This window comes from Mesocricetus auratus, unplaced genomic scaffold (assembly GCF_017639785.1).
Source record: "Mesocricetus auratus isolate SY011 unplaced genomic scaffold, BCM_Maur_2.0 Super-Scaffold_100015, whole genome shotgun sequence".
NCBI classification, from domain to species: Eukaryota; Metazoa; Chordata; class Mammalia; order Rodentia; family Cricetidae; genus Mesocricetus; species Mesocricetus auratus.
This window is the reverse complement of record NW_024429198.1, coordinates 6195071-6213118: the sequence shown is the minus strand read 5'-3', so window position 1 is coordinate 6213118 and position 18048 is coordinate 6195071. Positions and strand designations below refer to the sequence as shown.

Genomic DNA, 18048 nt, shown 5'->3' with positions numbered 1-18048 from the left:
CTTGCTTCTTTCTCTCTCATCCACCCTCTTTGTTGTTTCAACCTTTTACCATGCTAAAACATTTGTCCAAATGGATAAATGTGATGCGGTCTATCCACACAATGGTATGTTACTCAGTGTTAAAGAGGGAGGCACCATTAAGACACATAAAGACACTGAAGAAAATTAAAAATGTGTCACTAAGCCAGGCGGTGGTGGCGCACGCCTTTAATCCCAGCACTCGGGAGGCAGAAGCAGGCGGATCTCTGTGAGTTCGAGGCCGGGCTGGACCGACAGCCTCCAAAACAATACAGAGAAACCCTATCTCGTAAAAACCAAAAAAAAAATGTGTCACTGAGTCAAAGAAGGCACTCTGAAAAGGCCACATTCCACTGACTTCCAACCATGTGACATTTAAGAAAAGGAAAAGCTAAGAAAAGGTAAGGCTGCAGAGTCAGAAAAAATGATCCATGCTTGTTGGGGATTTGGCTGGAGGACAGTGAAAGAGGACTAGGTGAAAGATGGAAATTTTAGGGCCATGAAACTATTTTGTACAAGACAATGATTGTACAAGACAATGATGCATTTGTTAAAACCCATAAGATGTCTGAAACAAATGATTAATTCTAATGTAAAGAAAGTAAGAGCTTTAGTTAACAGTGGTATGTGAATGTTGGTTCATCATCATAACTGTGTCACACAATGCCAGATGCTAATAATAGAGGAAAACTCTGGAGAAAGAGAGTGGCTATATGGGAGCTTTCTAAGAAAAGTCAAAATTTTAAAACAAACCATTGCAATACATCCAGTCTGTCAAAAAATAAAATAAAAAAGAAAAGAAAAGAAGTGTAACTTACCCAGACCTCCCTCTGGCAGTTTGTAGTGGTTCTTTTAGAATTTGACATCTAACTTCTCTTTCCTATGAGTAAAATCTGGAGATGTTCCCAAGTCCACACTAATTCATCTTTATTCTCCCTGAGATCTGGCCTGTCATGTGACCAATGTGCTGCTACACTGATCTTTGCTCTTGTGCCTGACACACATTTCCTCTCTGAAACTCCGAGTCTTGAAGGAGTTAGATGCATCTTGGCTTGTTGGCTTTATAAATTAGCAAGTGGTTATAATACCCATCTCTTCTTAAAATACAGATGAGTGTATAGGCCACCTTTTCCTACCATTGATACTGTAATCACACCTTGCCCCCGTTCATAACCAGCCCCCGAACTTTGAGAGGAGGGAAGAAAGAATCAGAATGGATATAATTACAGAAAATGAGGCTCCCATTTCTTACCTGTGGTCCTCTTCTGATCACCTCTCCTGCATGCCTGTCTGCTGTCTGCTACATATTGGTTATGAGGCTTACAGCTAAGTGACCCTTGCCCAAGCACTTCCTACACCAAGAAAGAAGAACTGTAGCTCGAACGTCTCATCCTTCCCAACCCAGCAAAAAGTACAGCCCGTTGTTAATGATTGACTTGCATACTAAGGTATGGAGGATTGCTATCAGCACTCACTTATGGGATAGGGAACACAAAACAATCCCTAATGGAAAACATGAGGAAACACTTGGCTTCACAGAGTTCCCTGAACTCAGGCTTGCAGGCCGGTGAAAACTTGCTCACATGTGTCTGCTGAGTTTGGTAGCAGAGGAGGGCAGAAAGACCCATAGTTTTCAACAAGCTTTAAGCGAAAAAGTGAAAATAGATGGAACTAGAGAGACAAATGAAGCAAATAAGCATATCTAGGGGGAAATTCTGCTTGTTTTTTCCTCATACACAGAATCAAGGAAAAAAGAGGAGTAGGACTGGCCAGATGGCTCAGTGGGTAGAGGCCGTTTGGCATAGGCTTGGTCCCTGGATCCCACAAGGTGGCAGGAGAGAACTAATTCTGGAGAATGGGCACCTAACCTTCATATGCACACTGTGCACATGCGTGTCCTCCTTTCCCCCGATACAAACAGAACATTTGGCATGAAAGTAAAAGATGACTGTGTCAGAAAAATACTGTGTCTCATGTAGAATCTAGATTTATACATGTGGTGTGTGTGTGTGTGTGTGTGTGTGTGTGTGTGTACACATACAACATGGAAACAGAAGGAGAACTGCATGCGAGGAGAAAGATCAGCAGGAAGGGTGAAGGGGGACAAGAGAGGCTAATGGGGCAAATTTAAGCAAAGGAAAGTGATCATATATGTAGATATGAGAATGTCATTCTGAAACATTTTGTATGCTAACTGGGAAAAATAGTCAAATTAAAAGTTTCTTGGAAAAGTAGTCCACTAGGTCCTATGAATCACAGGCTCTGGATAAATAAAGACCAAGCGAGCACGTCATTCCGCTATCATATTCAGCAGGCCTACCATGAACCCAGACTCCATGGAAACACAAGCTGAGAAGTTTAGTTCAATCCTGTCAGCAGTGAGGAGTCGCTAGGTTTGTTCTGGGTAGAAAAGTGACAGTAATAATGGAAAGAAAAGAAAGGGAAGCCAAAGGGAAACAGAACATGAAAAGAAAATTAAAAGCAAGCAAGCAAGCAAACAAAAACCAAAACAAAAAACAACAACAACAAAAAAAACAGACCTGTTTTCCTGTCTGATCTTTGTTTTTTTTAATTATTTTTTTCATTTTATATACCAATCCCAGTTACCCCTCTCTCCCCTCCCTCAACCCCCCTTCTCACTCCCCAGCAACTCCTCAGAAGGAGTAAGGCATCCCCTGGGGATAAATAAAGTCTGGCATACCGTTGAGGCAGGACCAAACCCCTCCTCCCGTAAGAAGGTTGAGCAAGATAACCCACCATAGGGAATGGGCTCCAAAAAGCCAATTCATGCACCCGGCATAAGTCCTGGTCCCATGGTCAGGCATCTCCACCCCCCACTAACAGATCAAGTCAAATGACTGTCACCCACATTTAAAGGGGCTAGCTCCGTCCTATGTGGGTTCCTTAACTTTCAGTTCAGAGTCTGTGAGCCCCCACTAGCTTAGTTTTTCTGTGGGTCTTATGCATGTGCTGTCTGCTTGCCCAGGCTCACACAGAGGAAGGGGGTTCTGTACAGTCACATTCTGTGATCTTTCAGGCCAGGTAGGACTCCAGAGCCTAGCTTCCCTGAGAAGAAACAACTCCATACACCCTCAGCTTCACATACATCCTTTCTTGCTTGCCCCAGAAAGCCTGCAAGGAAAGTAGTCCCTCCAGCTGTCCACCCCAGAAGGCTAAGTGGGATCAAAGGGCACCTTCATCTTTCCTGAGCCGACAACCCTGACTGGTGGCGGTCCTCACTCTAGACTCACCGGTCTCCAGGCTTTGCCACAGCTCTGCCAATCTTTGTCTCTCCAGTACCAGGAGTAACATTTGGCTTTGGTAGATAGCAGCTGAATAAACCCAGAGAGTGAATACTGCACATCACAATAACCTCCCTCAAGCTGCTTATGCCAAACTCTTTCCTTGGAGGCCGCTAGCCCCTCCTTTTCCTCCAGTCACCTTGAGGATTATCATGACCCAGCCAGGCTGAGTTAGAGATGGCAGTATGAAGGACAGAACCTTCGCTTCCACCACTTCTTCTGTGAGAGCATGCCAGGGCGTGCTAACCCTTCACAACTCTGAGGCAAGGTTTCAAGTGTATAAATACCCCCATTGGTTTCTTGAAAGAAACACAAGAAAGAACTGAGTTTTGCTAACCAAAGTATAAATGCCCAATATGTTCCGACTGTTCACATTTCTGGCCATCCAACAGGTGCTATTTTCAGTAACATTTGAGAGAAATCCTCTTCTTCCTGCCGTGGTGTCTTCCATGGTTACCCTAGCTGGAAGCTATTACAAATTTGCATTGAAATATTAAACTGGTCTGACCACGGCATGTTATTTTTCCCTGGTGACAGGAGTCAACACTTGGGACAAAGCATTAATTACTACTAGAGGATGAGAAGGCAAGCAAACACAGATAGGGAGTAGCCTGGTCTCAGTGAGCCAGTGCAGGGCCTCAACTGTTTCTAACTAAAGCAATCTGGAGAGTTCTCTGCTGAGTTGCAGTCTACTGACTTTTTGTGTTCTTTGGAGACAGGCAGAGATAAAAGAATTTTCTGGACCCCTTTTATGAGGATATTAGTCCCAGTCACAAAAGAATCACTTATGTCACACACCCAGTCTCCTAAAGCTGACACCAAATCATGACTTAGGATTTTAACACCAAGTAGGGGGACACATGTCCACTTAAAGGACTCAGAGATGTTGTTCTTAGATACCACTGGCCTCTGAATGACTTCAATGATTTTGATTTAATCCAGTGTGAGTCACTTGTCTAAGAATAGACACCATGATGAGCAGTCAAAAGTCACAAGAAGGTGAGGAAGTGAGTTGACCCTGCCCAGGTATCTGAGATGCATAGGCTCATTGGAAGCATTTGAAACTATCATCTTTGTTTCTTAAGTTTTTGTTTGTTTTCTTTTTTCTATCCCTAAGTATTAATGGCATGCATGGTCAACTCATCTCTTGTGGACTGTTTTCCAGACTGGTCCTGTTGCATTATCCTGGAAATGAGCTGTTAATTAGGGCTCCAGTGAGTAAGTGACTCAGCTCAATGTCCCTCTCACTTCTTCAATCCTCTGGTGAAGTCTCCTGTTCCCACCTGCACAGCCTTGGAGAGAAGCACTTAAGGATTTACTCTTGGATGGAGTTGAAGATAAGCCATCTAACCTACTTGGTGCCACCTTCATGGGAGGCTTGTTTTCTCAGGGAAGCTTCTCCACCAGGCACCCAGAGCATATGACTTAGTAAGCCCGTGGACTGGAGCACAGGGCCAACAGAGCAAGGGGTTCCTTCCCATTCAGGTTTGCCACCTTGGACCCGCAGCACCCCTTGGGGGCATTGCTAAGACAAGCAATGACTTGAGCACCAAACTTGGCAAGCTTAAGGGGCAACAGGCAACAGTTTTTTGTTTTTTTGCTTAGAGGGAAAGCCCACTCCTACTATATGCTAGTACTGTAGAAGCCTATGGGGCTGTTTCTCTATTTAGCCCACTTTTCACCCCCTTTACGGTGCACTTTAACCTCCTTTCGGAGGCACCTGTGATAGAACAGTAGCCTTGTTGTCTGTCAGCAAGTTGTTAATACTGCTGTCGAAGCCTGTTCTCTTGAAGAATCTTAAGATCCCAGATCTCAAGGCCCTTCTGGGCAGAAAGAGATTAAGAAGCCACCCACCCCTCCCTGCCCCAGGAAGATTCCCTTTCCTGACTCTAACAGAGCTGACCTTGGGTCTTCTTAGATATCATTTAGTAAAGTCATCTTGTGCTTGCTAAATTACACAAACAGGATGCTTTTTTACGTGGTCCCCTTGACTCCAAGGAACATTGCCTGCCCCTGTTCCAAGTTCCTCTGTGTAGCTGACAGCCATGATGGTTTTCCTTGGCATGGAATAGAGGCAAACATCTGCAGAAGACTTACAAGACTCTTCCTCCAGAATCTTCTCTCTTTCTTCAGATATGAGACCATAAGTTTATGGTCCTATTCACCTTATCACTGCTACTTAGTCGATGGGCCACTTAGTATATTCAGTATGTGTGCTTAAGGAGGAGATACCAGACCTCTAAACAGAAAATATTCTGTCTGCTGAAAGGGGTGTTTTTTGGTTTCCTGTTTTGTTTCTGTTAAATTCTATTCCACTTAGTTTTTATTCCCTTTTCCGGCCCTTCCTTGTCCCTTTTGGACCATCACTCTAGAAGGTTTCCTGGTTTGTGTCATAAACGTGGTCTTCTGAGAGAGGTTTGTTGCACCGACAGTGTCTCAGGTGCCTGTCTCAGGATACTCTCTAGGCATGCTTTATGAACTCCAGTGATCTGCTGATGGTAAGAAGCTTGAGACTCCCGACAGCCAGCGGCTCATCGCTATGGGTAGTCACTACTCCCTGACAGCACAGCTAAGTCCAGAGATGCTGAATGGCTGTATTCTGCCCCAGTTGCTGATTCCCTTGACAAATCAGGGTTCTCCCTCTCCAGAGAAGGCCACAGGCAAAGCTCGGCAGGAGGTTCTTGAGCTGAGAAAGCGAAAGGCAATGGGGGAATACATAGAAATGGGGCTCTAAGCTGCCTATCCACCACCATAAGAGGTTATGTGGGTGAGGCTTATCCAAACCCCAAGGCAATGGCCTCCCTTGAGCATAAGGAAATGATAAAGAAGAAAACGTCAGCTGCCCCATTCAGGCTGTGTAAAATTGTGGGACATTTTCAGTTTCAGATAAGTGTGTGAAAGTGGTTATGATTGTGAAATAGAGGAAATATTTGGTTGAAAGTCAGCTACTGCTTCTTGAGGAGAACAGATATGATGTCCTACTTTGTGGCACCATCTGTCTGGGAATAATGACGGCCCTTACTATCTCCTGTGGTCATAATAGGAGCACTTTCAAGGTGCCACTGGATAGCCACAAATGAACCTTAAAGAAGAGGAAATTTAGGGGAAAAAAGCACATTTATAATAAAACTTGCCTGCAAAAGCAAGGAACTATACTCTCTTGTTTTACATTTTACACTTCAGTTTTCTAAGCTCTAGTTATTATATAACATGATAACCATATCACCTGTCTTGAAATCTCCAAGTAGAGCAGTTATAAATCTGCAAAAGAGACTGAAGATTAATATTTTGTGCTTTTCAATCTCTATAACACTTTGCTGCTCCTCTAATCCCAATAGATTACAAATTCCCATCCAAAGCCTCAAAATTAACAGGAAAGTGGTAACTATCATTACAGACACACACAATGATGGATAAATACTAAGGAAACAATGGCTTTAAAATTTGTAATGAAAAATAAGCATTGTGGGCCTCACATTTTAGCCCAAAAATGTTTATGAATTTTAGAAGACAAGGTATCTTTCTGAATGGTCAGGGTCCCCTGAGCCCTGGTGATCTCTGAAGGCAGGCAAGATGAAGGTGGCACTGGACAAGGGGTAGCCCTAGAACTGGCTAGCACAGGCAACAAGGATGGATGGTGTGACAGGAAGACCAGTGGGGAGCCTATTAGTTTGGGGGCATGGGCATATCTACCAGAGCACCATGTTATGTTTTTGTAGAGAATTAAAATATCTCACAGGACTATCATAGGGCTTTTGAATAATGTCATGAACACCTTGTCCCATATATCTAATAACAAGGGAGCACTTGACAAGCAGAGGCTCCTCAGGGGTGTTCATGACCACAGACAGAAGAGTCACTAAATTTCACCTAGGCCTCTGGCTTCCCCAGATCCTGTTATCTGTTTGCTTCTCAGTGAAGTAAGGTTCCCTGTCTTTCTCAGAATATAGAATCCTTTAAGGCATAGACTCTACCTGATTTCTTGACTGACACAGCTTTGTGTAGCAATGAAAAAGAGGGTTCTCAAAAATATACTGTTTTTAAAAGAATCCTATTTTTACTTAGTGACTTTGGATATTTGATCTTTCTTCTCCTTTGTTCCTTCCTTCATTCCTTTGCTCCTCTGTCCCTTCCTTCCTTCATTCCCTTCCTCCCTCTCCCTCCCTTCATCCATCCTCCTTTCCTTTCTCCTTTCTTTTTCAGAACAAAATCTTTCTACATACCCCATGATGGTCTCAAACTTGTGATCTTTCTGCCTCCATCTCTGGAGTGCTGAAATCATAGACATGCATCATTGTTGGCTTACTTGTAAGGTATTTACAATTTTTATTTTTATCTATGTGTGTGTGTGTGACATCTTAGTTACTGCCCTGTTGCTGTGATGAAACACCTTGGCCAAGGGAACTTACACAAGGAAAAATTTGCTTGGGATTTGCTTACATTTTCAGAGGGTTAGTCCAAACAGGATCATCATGGTGGGAAGACTGGCAGCAGGCAGGTGAGCATGGGACAGGAGCAGCAATGAGAGCTCACATCCTGATCCACAGGCAGGGAGCAGAAAGTGAATGAGATCGGGCCTGGGACAGGCTTTTTAAATCTCAAATTCCAGTGGCATGCATCCTCCAACAAGGTCACACCTCCTCCAATAAGGCCGCACCACCTAATCTTCCCCAAACAGTTCCACTAACTAGGGACTAAACATTCAAACATATGAGCCTATGGAGGCTATTCTCATTAAGTCACTACATGTGAGCATATGTGTTTGTATCTGTTATGTCCATGCAGGTACTCATCAAGGCTAGAAAAGAGCATAGGACACCCTGAAGGAGGAATTAAAGAGGTTGTGAACCATCTGATGAGGGTGGTGAGAACTGAACCTGGGTCCTGTGAAAGAGTAAATGCCAAATGTCGAGCAATCAAGCAATCTTTCCAGCAAGCCCCCATCACCACCACCACGCCACGCCCTGAGCCAGTTCTTGTACTACAAGGAAATGATACTACCACAGAGATGTTTTCTCTAATAATAAAGCTTTTCTTAAGGACACTGGGCTGGCAGCTAGGGACAGTGTATAGGACTCAGAGTTTGGGGTATAGATTCAAGGTTGTCAAGGCACTAGGACAGCAGTTTAACACCAACAATGGCACCATGCTTTTGTAGAGTGCTTCAGACTTCAGAGGGATCCTAGGCTTTAGCTGGTCTGACTGGACTGTCTCCTGTAAGATAGCAGACCAACAAGAACAGAAACAGTTTTTTAAGAAGCCAGTAGTGCAAAAGCTTAAGAGAGTTTTCCAGGACCACTCATGTAAATTTAAACAGATTTTCATTCCTGCACAGGGCTCCCTCCATAAAGACTTACTCTCCCCATCCCAGTTTTAATTGTGTGGCCCTAGCAAAATTCTATGGATTTACACTCAGATCTGTACATGAATTAATTACCAAGTCACCATACTCTTTCAAGTTGTCTGATCGATAGCACATCCCTTAGGTGCACTGATTCCTACTTTCAATGGGCATAATAAAATTGATATTCAAATTAATGGTAATGCATAGAAAGCAGTTAGAGAGGATGGTATCTAGAATGTAGAGAATTTCAAGAACTTAGTGAGCAATACTACTTTTACTTTAATTGGAATTCCCTTGTAGACTTGAGCTCTTCCCTTCATGGAGCTGGTGATCCAGTGGCTAGAGGGGCATCGGCCATGGCATCTCTCGGCTATCAGAACCAAGCTCTGGTCTTTCCCTGTGCAGCCATGTGACATTGCCCACATCACTTCATTGCCTTACTTCAGATGCTTCATCTGGAAAAAAATGGAGCTCACAGTAACATTACCTCCCAGAGTTACTGTGAAAATGGAATAAGTGAAGAGACTCCTAGAAGTATACCACAGAGAAGAGGCCGTGTGTGCATAGGTGTAAGCAAAAATCTACACACTGGAGACCTTGACTTCTGTGCTTTGACAAGGAGGTGCTTTGCTGTAGAGGTTTCTGTCTTGCAAGAGTGGCTGAAACTTTCCATCCATGTTTAATGTTTCATCGAATCAGCATAGAGTACAGAAAGTGTTGAGCTCAACTGTTCACTTTAGTTGAACTAAACAAGCATTCTAATGACCCCAAGGGAGTGAAGTGAGGATGTCAGGGAGTGATAATTAGCAGGGAAAGAAAAATGTTGGAATTATTATTTTTATTAGTTTGAGACAGGGTCTGTTTTATACAGCCCAGAATGGCTGTCTTGTGATTCTTCTTCCTCAGTTTCTTAAACACTAGAATTATGGTTGTGCACTACCAAGCTTGGAATTCCTACCAGGATGGGCACAGGCAATTATATCAGGGATTCTTGGTTTTGAAAGGAAAAGGGTATAGATGTGTTTCTGTCTAAGTCAAAAGAAAGACTGGTGAGTAACACGGAAGAGGCTTTATGCAAAGTGACAAGGCCCTGGATGATTTTCTGGACAGGCCCTGGTGAGTGTGTTTATTTGATTTAGTGTGTACAAAGATGGTTTGGGAACATTTGTAATCCTAAGAAGACAGTTCTTTGGGAAACAAAGGACATGCCTGAGTGCTCCCATAAAGCCATTCACCTGAGAGATAAGTAGTTGTCCCTTGAGTCTAATATACAATCCAAGTCAAAGACCAGAAAGAGAAGATTTTTCCAGCTATGGTCAACTAGGGGACTTGTTACCTCTTTAGGGCACGATAACAGTGTTTAGGGGAATTATAATCTTGCTTCTTGACATTGCAATAAGAACACAAACATTTCTCCATACAGATTAGGAGTTACCACATATTACACAGCTGCCTCCCTTGGGCAACAAGATCAAGACTCATTTTACAAATATTTTGGAGGAATTATGATTTGACTCAGGCAGGAATTGATTTCTGAAGTGAAGGCATTCCTCATCATCTACATATATTTATCTTATTCCTTATATCATGTTAGTGTTGGTGGCATCTTATTATATGGAACTTGTCCTACTCTTGGGACACTTTACCAGTAGTTGTCTCATCAAATATAAGTTTACAGAGCTTTGGTTTTCTATGAATTCTATGAATTCCAAGAGACTTGGAACTCCTTTATATAACTACTTGCATTGACTATGAACTATGTGTGATGGAAGGGGTTCTTGGAACAAGAGGGATGTATTATAGAGTGATGAAACAAGGGACCGAGTTTTTCTGTAGAAGGTCATATATTTCATGATGGCCTGCTTAACATGGTTTCTTATTTTAATTAAAATGTTCACATATAAAAAGAAAGACCTTCAGAAGGGCTATTATCAACCAGCACCAGGGAGAGGAAATATGTAGACAGATCCTGGATCCCAGGTTTTTACATAGAACATGATCATAGAGATACTTCATTCATACACTGGGAAGCTTCTCCTATTCTACTTTGTAAACATAGTGGGAAGGATCAAAGGCTGTTAAAGGTGGTTTGCTCCATCACATCCTCATATATTCAATATATATCAAAATTTCAAAGATGCCAAACTGAAGATGAAAACTGCCTCATCAGAGGGAATTGAACAACCCTTTCCTTGTGGAATGAGTGACTGAGTGAATGAAAAAGAAACATTAAGAGCACTGTGTTTGCCAGTGCCTGTCATGGTTTAGAACTGGAGGAGCCTTCAGGGCCATCTTGAAGCAGTCCAAAATAGCATACTTCTATTCTGTTTTAAGCACCATATCCCCTAACTGTCCAAATTCTGCTTATGTGATTCTGGGAAAATGGAAGGCAATCACGTTGTATAGTAGTTATGGTGTATTAATTATTTTATTTTTTATTGGTGCTAGATTTCTGTTGCTGTGGTAATCCCTGCTGTGCTGGTTCTCAACATTGGAGTCAATTCTCCTCCCCATTACCACAATTTTTGATGTTAAACTTCTAATAAATATTGATCTGTAATATGTGATTTGAGTACTTTAGACATTACAAACATAGTAGGTAGAAAACCACAATATTTGGGTTATGTTGTAAGAGTAAGCTTAACATTTGCATGTCTGAGGAAAATGATACCCTAAACCTTTGGCTACATAAAACAAGATTTACCCAAGGCTTATTTAGATACCACTATCAATGGATATAATGAAACCTGTACAGAACTTGTTTGACCTGATTTGATATCATCCTACATTCTAATATCTATTCCATTTTATACAAGACAATAAAAATGAAACTGAGACAACTAATATTTTTCAGGCATGTCTCTTTTAGAGTTATAGAATTTACCTTCTATTGTCTTGGAGAGTAAATACAAATGAAGTCCTTGGAGCATCTCAGAGGTCTCTGTCAAACCCATGGATTTTCTTTAATGATCTTTCTAAACTATTTTCACATAAGACTGAAGTTGTTTTGTTTAGCATTATGAATGAGGGTTGGAAAAACAACACAGTGGCTAGGATTATTTGCTGTGCAAGCATGAAATCCTGAGTTTAGGCCCATTTCCACACCCATGTAAAATCCAGGCATGCAAGAATAACACCCATGTAAAATCCAGACCTGTAAGAACAATACTGAGGGACAGTCCTTGGAGTATACTAGTCAGTCAGCCTATCAGAGACCATTAGCTTCAGGTTCTGTGAGAGACCCTGTCTATTGTGAAATATTCCTTTACACTGTGTGAAATGTGTCACTGGGATTGGTTTAACAAAAAGATAAATGGCCCATAGTTAGGCAGGAGGTATGGCCGGGACTTCTGGACAGAGAGAGCTCTGGAGTGACGAAAGGCAGAGTAGCTAGCCGGATGAAGAGGAAGCAGAATAGATAGTACTACAGAGCAAAGGTAACTAAGAATAATTTTTAAAAAGTAGATTTAAAAATATTGGTTAATTTAAGAAAAGTCTGGGTTAATTTAAGTTTTAAGAGCTAGCCGAACAAGCCTAAGCTTTCATAATTAGTAAGTCTTGGTGTCATTATTTGTGACCTGGCGCTTCCAATGAGAAAGTTTGTCTTCATCTGTCTTAAGAGAATAAAGCAGAGAATGAAACAGGAAAATATTTGATAGTTCCCTCTGGCCTCTTTACTGAAATATGCGCACGTACACACAGATACACAAAGAAACAAACAAGCAAACAAAACAAAAATGTAAGAAACACAATCATGAACAGATAAAGAGTAAGACATTTGGATTTATGACTGGGATGAGTTCCTTGTTTTTCTTGTTCTCACCACCTGAAGTTTGGCAATTTACTATGCTTGTTACAGAAGGCAGGGTTTCTTCACACAGACAGCTGTGTAAACACTTCTGGATCAAGGGTAAAGTCTGTAGGTAGAGCGAGAGACTCCTGAAGTCTGATTATATGGGATCACCCAACTCAATGCACAATGTTCTACTAGTTGATTTACATCTTTATGATTCAGTTTCTTCATTTGTAAGATGTCAATAACAAGAGAACCTACCGATTGCTTCTTGAAGATAATTTATATATTTTATTCCCACTGAGAGACCTTTGTTGGAAGCCAATGGCTTACTTACTGGAAACCACTGTATTTTGAGGAATGAGAAAACTATAGCCTTTGAATCAATAGACCTGGGAGAAAGTCCTCTGCTGGCTGACTTTGCTGGATCACAGATCCCAGAGCACTGACCACGGCCTTATAAGCTCACTGCAACTGATTCTGAACTACATTTTCCGTCACCCTTTTCTTTCTATGTGCTCTGCCCACCATGCTCTTTGCAGCTGACTGGCCAAAATGTCAGGGACATAAGAACTCCAATAACCTTGTGTATTCTCTTTCCTCCCACTGAATGTCCTCCTTATCTTCTTCCAGTCTGTTCATTAACTGCTTCTCGTCTGCCTATGGCCGCAGCATACCTGCTTCCTCAAGTAGACTATGACACATTGAGGGTGGAGAGTAGCTACTTTTTGTATGCTGGTGCCCAGTAGGGTGTCCAAAACAGATTGGGCAGGTAACAGCTGTTTACAAATGATTGAGAGACCACAGGAATTTATTTTCACTAGATCTTATAAGAACACTGAGCATGTCTTCTGGCCTCTCTCTGAAACTTAATCAATAATGCCATGTTAACAGTGATACCCTCACTAAACTCCTACTACAGCATATTCTTAGACCATTCCTATACTCCTTTGAAAGCTCAGAAAAATTCAAGTGGCAATTATTTTGTGTGTCCCTGAAAAATTTAATACAAATTCCTCTGTTAATGGAGCATCTACCTTGTGCCGATAAAATAGTACATCCTGCCTAGTGACCCTGCTGTTGGACTTTTGTGAAAACATGCTGTAACTCCATGGAAACTACAGCTGTGTCCTAAAGAGATACCTTTCCCAAAGGGCATCTAGGAAGAGAAGGGGTTTGCGCTGATCATTTTTCTTCCAGCTTTGAAAGGAACATCAGTAACAAGACTTGTGGATATGGTACCTCAAATTCTCCCTTGTGTGAGCATAGTCCTTTTGGAGACACTACACTGTCTTTTTCTAGAGGCTGTTAGAGAACTGGGTGGATTCTTATCTGAGAAAGTTTGAGATCTGAGCAACTCAGAGTAAAAATAAGTTTCTTAGGTAAAACTAAGTATGTGATCATGGCAGAGGTGTGGCTGTCTTATTCATTAAGACACTTTCCGGAGTATGTAATTGACAAGACCCACCAGAAGGAAGAAGAGAGACAAGGAACCAGGATCACACAAGCCCTCTTTTATGACTAGGTAAAGATCATCACTATGTGGTGTCTGATACCAATATACAGAGTCAGATCCTGTTCTGCTGTGCCAGAATTTTGGAGTCAAAATTCTTTTACCCATCTGTAGTGGGAAAAGGTATACAATAGAGATCTATAAGCTGAAAGACTAGTGGTTGGAGTCTTTAATATATGCCCCAAGTGCTAGCCTAATTCATCTTGGCTAGTTATTGATCGAACACTGATAGGAAGAGTGTAGCGAGTCCTAGAAGCAAGCAAAGTGCTCATGGGATTGACTTTGGTAGTGTGGTTTCTGCTGGTAATGCTCCTCACTTCTTCTAGGGAGAAAGCCTGGGGACTTTGAGCATTAACCAAAGGCACAACATTGCTATACTAAATTCTTTTGGTAGGAAGTTGAGATTTCTCCTCCAATTCTTTATCTTTGTTTGGTATCCTTGATGTTGCAAGTCAAGATTGAGACAGCAAATTGATTTCTTTTTGAGGGTCACAGCCATCACCAAAGGGAACAACACTTCGCTAATATTTAGTAATAGTGATAAGGAAGAAAACCATCACGGGGGAGGCTTATATTCATTTCTTAGAAACTTGTGCAGGACAATGATACCATGTTACTAAAGGGAATTTGTATTTGAAAAGCTGATGGTGTGAAATCTGTGTCCCCCAAACAAGATCATACTTTGACTTTGCTAACTGACTCACATATTGGAAAATATCCTCAACTGTGAGTGTGCAATGCACAGTTAGGTGAGAGGACACATGTTCAACTATGTTTTAAAACTCATGATGACCTGGGCACCTTTCCTGGGGAAGCAGGCTTTAGGATATTCTACGGCATAAACAGTAGGGTTTGCTTACAGGGGGTTTTTAAGATATGTGCCAAAAACTCATTCCTAATACTTGGGCTTTTTGATGGTGCTCTTCAAAAACCCTCACAGTAATAATTTTATTACAATCATGAAAATGTGCAATCAGACCTTCCCTGGCAGACAGGAAGTACATAAATTCAAGAGATAGAGAACAAAGTATATATTCCATTTTATTTCTATTTCTGTGATGAATACCATGAACAAAAGCTACTTGAAGAAGCAAGGGTTTATTTAACTTACACATTCCTATCACAGCCAACCAAGAAAGGAAGTTAAGGTAGGGGGAGAATCAGGAACGTGGTAGCAGGAACTGAAGCAGAGGCTGAAGGAAAGCTGCCGACTGGCCTGCTCTTGTGGTTTTCTCTGTATGTTTATAAAACCCAGGACCAATCCAGGGATGCCACTGCTCACAATAAGCTGGGTGCCTCTATACCAATGACTAGTCAAGGAAATCCCCCACAGTCCATCAAAATGCTAAGAACTGAGAGATCATTATGTGTGTATTTGTGTATATAATGTAACATGGTAGTTGTCCATGTAAACTCAGACGTGTTTTAATGAGGTGTTTATCCAAGATTCATGAGACAAATGTGTAGAACAGTAAAGATATTGAAACTGGGAAAGATCTAAGAAGACATTTATTAGGTTTCTGGAATAAAGTCCCTATTTTTGACTACCTTACAAGACACAGAGTAGGGAGGAGGGAGAAGAAAAATCCCAGACAGTACCCAAACTCCACAATCACTTCACAGCCAGGAATTTGGAAGATGTGTCACAGCTAACATTATCCATGGCACTGAATTAATGATCAGTGTTATTAGTCTTTGATGTGGGAAAAGAGGAAGAAGCCAAGTGTTCTTGATTCCTCCAAATCAGAGCATGGTTCTTCACTTTCTTAAAAAGTGTCCAGATGAGATAGGGCACTTTCAGGGTGGTATGGCTGTAGCTGGGATTGGCATTTGAAACATGCATGTTTCTAATTTAAATAAAAAAGAAAAAAAGTGTCCAGCTATCCTTTTGAGTAATAAGGCCTGCTTCAAGTAGAGACTCCCTTCTAGACTCATATAAAGTGGAAACCTTAGAAAACACTGCCTCTGAATGTTAGGAGACTGGACACTGGCTCATTGAGCAGGCAGACATCTAACCAGTTCAGATGATAAAAGGGAAGAAGGAGAAGGGAGAGGAAGAGTTCTACAAACCAGGCATCCCAAGGCAATGGATGTTTGAGTCCTCTATTTTGAGTACAGGAGAACCAGTGGCTGAAGAAAAGAAGATTGTATCTCAATGTAGAAGGTCACCTCGTTGGCATTCCTCTTAGAAACTAATATTGATCTAGGACAGGTCATTCTGCCCTCCAGCTGTGGGCTGGAAAAGTTACAGCTTAGTACACACTGAGCAGGTTCAAGAACACACTGCACATGATAAATGTTCACAAATATTGGATCTAAGTAGATTGGTTTTTCATTTGTGGACGAGTAAGCATGAAAAATAAATAGCACAGATATGGAAAAAGTACAAATGGGATAGCTGAGACGTCATCTGACAACTGTAGGAGAGTCTTTCTCATGTTCACGTGATGTAGGAAGCCCCGTGAGAAAGGACAGGTGACTGCTAGGAGATAGAATGACAACAGAAAAAATATTCTTGGAGACAAAGGGATAGGTCAAAGGAAATCTTAGAATGAAATTTGAAAATAATATGAAGAGTGAAATAATCATTTTAATATGTTTATATAGGCTAGTAAGAGATAAAAGTGACAAGGAAACAGGAACTTGTGACACTATAGGAAATGGAGTCAGACACTCACAAAAATAGTATACCCTCTAAAAGGAATAAATGGGATACAAGATAGATGACACATAAAATGGGTGACAGAAATAACTTAGAACTAATAGATACTTGCAAACAAGAGAATAAGCAATCCAAGGAGTCAGCATTACATTCCTACGAAGACAGCTGAAATGAAAGGATGAGAAGACCAAATGCTGCCAATGAAACTCTGACACTGCTGGTAGGAGGGCAAAATGGCACAACCACTTTGACAATGTTTAGTTGCTATTCGAGATTTAAACACACATCTTGTGACTACTGATTTCTATCTGTTGCTGACTGACCAAGTGAAATAAGATAGTATGTCAGTTTTATTAATAATAGTTCCCAAATAGGAATACTTGAGACATCACAAACAGAAAAAAACAAAGAATATAAAACACAGTAATATACAAGGGGAAATGGGGGGGTGAAATGAGATAGAGATAGGAAGCCAGGGTAAAGGAGAGGGTAAGAGGACAGATAACTATCAATAAAGACATTTTGAAAAGGTTACATGGAAACATATATATATATATATATATATATGTATATATTATAACTAGGCAGCGTTTTCCTATTAGATATCAGAGACTGACAAAGAAGAATCTTTGTGTTAGAAATGAGTTACTTCTATTGCTGTCCAGTAAAGTCCCACAGGTCCTAAAACATACAGACTACTGTCCAGAACTTGACAGTAAGACTCTATTGCTAGAGCCCCCACATTCTGAGTCATAGAATTCAGAACAGGTGGTGACTTGGAAGCTTCAGGTAGCTTTAGTGACACTAGAAGGTGTTATGCATACTACAGGAGGAGAAAAGTAATAATCACTGTCACCCAGTTGTAAATCCTGAGAGCTACAATAGTGACCTGTCTAGCAAGACGTGCCCACTTGTGAAATAGCAGAATATTATGGGAGTAGCCAAACTCTGATTGTATTAAGACCTGCTCCACAAGATGGAACCCATACCTGACCTTGTTTTTATCTGGGCCACAAACCTCTAGCTAGACACATCACAGGCCCTAAGAAAGAACATACTACTATTATTCTGTTGAAGGACATAGTGTTGACTGACTCCCAATGACTTACTGTTATACTTATAGGTTAGTGCATCTCTCAAACCTCACCAGAGATGCTTCTTCTTTTTTTTTACAGTAGATGATGATTAACACAGAGACCCCTCCCCCACAACTGAACAACATTTGGAGAATAAGAGACCAAGGAATGCTCTGTCCTAAATGGCACATGTATGTCACATTCCCTCCTCTCAAACTGCAGGGTTCTTTGAAGAAGAAGGTGTGGGAAGGTGCTAAGAGCCAGAGGTGGTGGATGGTTACAATGGAAGAGTAACTTGTGGACATGGCAGGGCAGGTGCGCATATAAGCTCACAGAAGCA

At 41.4% G+C, this 18048-nt stretch overlaps 1 protein-coding gene across 8 annotated transcripts in view; it reads right to left on the bottom strand.

Annotated features, from left to right (window-relative positions):
• The window catches only part of Prlr (prolactin receptor), a 174558-nt gene that overhangs the window by 131841 nt on the left and 24669 nt on the right, over window positions 1-18048 (bottom strand). Inside the window, exon 1 of one of the 8 annotated variants that reach the window (XM_040757624.1) lies at window positions 3270-3348. The exons of 5 other annotated variants lie outside the window; for them this stretch is intronic. The gene's annotated coding sequence lies outside the window, so the exon portion shown is untranslated. Of the gene's footprint in view, window positions 1-1270; window positions 1323-3269; window positions 3349-18048 lie in introns of those variants that run through there. 2 more of the 8 variants (XM_040757627.1, XM_040757626.1) reach the window with 2 other exon arrangements.